This window comes from Papio anubis, unplaced genomic scaffold (genome assembly GCF_008728515.1).
Source record: "Papio anubis isolate 15944 unplaced genomic scaffold, Panubis1.0 scaffold2786, whole genome shotgun sequence".
NCBI lineage: Eukaryota > Metazoa > Chordata > Mammalia > Primates > Cercopithecidae > Papio > Papio anubis.
In genome coordinates this window covers 1-4,055 of record NW_022162876.1, presented here as the reverse complement: position 1 = coordinate 4,055, position 4,055 = coordinate 1, and the positions used below count along the sequence as shown (strand labels likewise).

Here is a 4,055-nt window from a genome sequence, read left to right as displayed (position 1 = left end):
TACTTTAGTTGGGATTTCTTTAATCTGGTGGCATTGAGCCTGCTTTCGTATTGAGGCCATTTGTTTTCCTCTAGTGAGAGTCCCTCCCTAGATGTCAGAGGGCAGGGAGCAGGGGGGCTGCTGGGTGCAGACTGGGCCTGCCTGGTTCCCTGTGAGTGTGCAGAGCCCCTGGCAGCCCTGACGTAGACCGTCAGATGTCTGAGAGTCTCAGATGATGACTGATGAGCAAGGAATGCGGACGTGCAGGATGGGCCGGGAGCAAGGGCTACACTGGGCACTCCCGCCAGCCACGGGCCTGGGGGCTGGAAGCAGGCATTGGGCTCTGAGGATTAGGAAAATTATTTTTTGAGAAGTTGGGACTTAAGGATGTTGATGAGGTGAAACATCTTTTTCCTGATGAAGGTGGAAAATACCAACGTTCCTCACGTTTGAATTTACTTTCATCTGTTTTTAGTATCAGACTACTGTCCCCTGTGCTCAGCCTGATCCTGTTCCTCATTACACTGGAGTTGGTCAACGTTCATGCTGTTCATGGGAAGAATGCACATGAGTATCAGCAGTACCTAAAGTGAGTATGTCCCACTTCTCTGTAGTCGCATTGCATCGTGGGCCAGATTGGGGGTGAGCCTGTAGGAGTGAGACTGGGGCAGCATGAGGGCCACCATCTCCTTGGTGGCCCCACTGCTATCTCAGGCAAGGGTCTGACATCCGGCCTGCAAGAACTCCTACATCCAAATGTCTCAAAACCACGTTTTGTTTGTCTGTTTGTTTGTTTTTCGGAGACAGAGTCTTGTTCTGTTGCCCAGGCTGGAGTGCAGTGGCATAATCACGGCTCACTGCAGCATCGACCTCCCAGGCTCAGGTGATCCCCCCACCCCAGTCCCCTGAGTAGCTGGGAACACAGCCATGCCACTGTACCTGGCTAATTTTTGAATGATTTTGTAGAGATGAAGTCTCACTGTGTTGCCCTTCAGGGATCATCCCACCTTGGCCTCCCAAAGTGCTGGGATTAGAGGTGTAAAAGCCACGGTGCCCAGCCGAAAACCAAATTCGCCTACGTAACTAATAGTTTCAAATTCGGGAAGTCCGCTTTTAAGACCAACCCGATCTGGGAGTCTGAAGTAGTGTGACACTTGTGTGACCCACTTTACATCCAGAGATTCCAAACCAAGGAGGCTTCTGGGCAGCGGTGACACAAGCTGTCATCTGGGCTTGAGTGCAGCTCCGGCTCCAGCCTCCCTTGGCTGCCAGGAAGTTCTGGATATCTTGTTGGTTTGAAGCCAGAGTTTTGCAGGTGCCAGGCATCTCAGTACACGTTTCAGTGAACGTGAAAATACACCTGGGGTGTCTTGTGGAAAGAAGCATAGACTCCTGCTGAGAGTGAGGGGAGCAAACGTGCAGACTGTTAGCAGCTGAGGACTCCAGCTTAGTGTGCCCCATACTTGGCACTGCTGGTATTGTGGGGCTGGTGCAGGACTGCCCTGCTCATTGTAGGACGTTCAGTAGCAGCCCTGCCTCTACCCACAAAATACCAATGGCACCCCTACCCTCCGTATGACAGTCAAAAGTGCCCTAGACATTGCCAGATGTCCCCTGGGGGACAAAATCACCCAGTAGAGACCCCTCCTCTAGACAAAGTGTTCTGTGGCTTTTCATTATATTATCCTTTTAGCTTCTCTTTAGGTTTGAATATTTTCAAGATAAAATGTTGGTGAAAACTACCTGGCAAACGTGGAAAAAGTAAAGATGACATTTGTTGTCATCAGTCAGAGTGACCCCGCTGTTAACATTTTGACAAATATCTTAAGTAAAATCTCTTTAACAGCAACAGCTGTCTCAGTGGCACGCGCCTTGCGCCTCCTCTGAGCCGGCCCCTCCATCATGGGGGATGGAAGCTGGATGTGTGAGGAGGTCTGCTTGTCATTGCAGCTGACCCCTGAACAACGCAGGTTAAAAGGCCTGCTTGTCATTGCAACCGACCCCTGAACAACGAAGGTTAAAAGGTCTGCCTGTCATTGCAGCCGATCCCTGAACATTGCAGGTTTGCACTGCACAGGTCCACTTGTCCAGGAAGCTTTTTCAGTAAATACAGTTGGTCCTCTGTATCAGCAGGCTCTGCGTTCCATGCAAACACAGATTGAAATTGCAGTGATCTTGGTTGCAAACATCTATGTGGGAAAAAAAACAAAACACAAAAATCTCGTGGTGAAACCCACATGTTCAGGGGGCCGAGTTTTCACGCTGGACTTGAGTATGCTTGGATTTTGGTATCCAATGGATGACTGTGTGTTGTGTGTTTATTTTGTATTGTGTGTTTATTATGTGTTATGTGTCAGTTTGGTGCAGATGACCCTTAAGTTCCTTCCTGGAATGACGGCCGTCATGTCCAGGCTGGAGAAGAATGTTTGAAAAGGTGCTTGTGTTGGAGCCTGTCCAAGTGTCCAGTAGCATTTACATTTCAATATTTTTCTCTTTCCTCTAATTTGTATTCTCTTATTTTTGTTTTATGTGGATTTATTTTTCTTGAATCCTCAGACATAAATCAAGTGCAGTTTAGGAATAATTCCAAGAATGAAGAGAAGACATTTAATTCATTGTTTCATTTTATAATGGAATGGATAAAGAAATTAATTTTTTTTTTTTTACAGGTTTGTAAAGTCGATCTTGCAGTACACTGAGAACCTGGTGGCTTACACCAGTTATGAAAAGAACAAGTGGAATGAAACTATCAATCTTACACATACAGTTTTATTGAAAATTTGGACTTTTAGTGAGAAGAAACAAATGTTAATACATTTAGCCAAGAAATCCACAAGTAAAGTACTCATGAAAACCTAGAAGTCAGGATGCCTTTAATTTTAACAGATTTTAACAGTGTGCAAATTGAAAACCCAAAGGTAGGGTGGAGTTGAGGGTCTGCTTGACCAGGGGTCCAGGTTCTGTTTCTCTGCAGTGTTCTGATTTACCCTTTCCGAGTGGTCAACGTGAGTCTCAGTCTGGCTTCCTTTGTGGTAACCAAATGGCTGCTGTAGTTTTTGGATCCATCTCTCCATAACACACTGTCCAGAGGAAGAAGGGAGAGCTGCTTTCACCCAACTGTTACTCAGAAATGTGTAGTTCCATTGTTACTGGCCACATGCCTACTCTTGAGAACGACTGCTGTGGCTGGGACCTTCCTCTGCATTCACCGGCCGGGCCTTGGGAGACGTTGACTCCTAGACCAGCCTTCAGGGCAGGGAGGGTGAGGCCCTGGGACTGAGGAGAGGACCGATAAATTTAAGCTTCCCAGGTCAGTGCTGGAGACCAGCTCCTGAAAGGGGAGGTGGGCAGGCATGGGTGCTGGACAGCAGGCCTCCTGGCCAGCGTTTGGCAAAACTAGCAGAAGCCCTTCCCTGTTTTTAGATGTGGGGGTTTCACATCCCAGGGTCTGGGAGAGCTGGGGGAAAGGAGATTAGGGAAGCTGCTCTTCACAGGCCCTGCCTGACGAACCCAAGTCTCTGACTCGAGGGTTCCTGCAGCCGCTGCAGCTCTCGAGGGTGGCTGAGAGCCCCCACTGAGTTGGCAGCTGCAAAGTTGGGGCTCTGCGGAAGCCTCTGGGCGGCCACCCTGACCTCATGTCTGCTTGGGCATGGGCCACCCTGCCCCACCCTCCGTGAATCACTGCTTCTCTTTTTCTACCTTCCAAACCTTGACAGGGTGCAGCTGGCAGCCATCGAAGGACTGGCATTCTGAGGCTGCTTCAGCTGAGGAGACCTGGGGGCCATGGGTGGCAGCAGAGCTGAACACATGCTGTTTGTCCTCTGCCGGCTTAGCTCCGGCCCCTTGTAAATAGCACCTCTGGGGAAGCGTGATGCTTCTGGCTAACGTGATACAACTCTCTCTTGTGCAACTGAAGATGGTTCTTCCTCTTCCCAAAAGTGGAGACACAAAGCACAAATCCCACGTGTCAGTATTCCCACTCTGGGACTGTTCTTTTATAGAGCCGTCACACCTTTCTCTGATACACTTGCATGTAGGGTGACTATAGGGTTGACTATCCTGCTAATGGTGGTGCT

At 48.9% G+C, this 4,055-nt stretch overlaps 1 long non-coding RNA gene across 1 annotated transcript; it reads left to right on the top strand.

Annotated features, from left to right (window-relative positions):
• Positions 1-155: 155 nt before the first annotated feature.
• LOC116272957 lies at positions 156-2,837 on the top strand. The gene is made up of 2 exons (XR_004181471.1): positions 156-568; positions 2,649-2,837. It is a non-coding gene; the product is annotated as an uncharacterized LOC116272957 (long non-coding RNA).
• Positions 2,838-4,055: the final 1,218 nt, after the last annotated feature.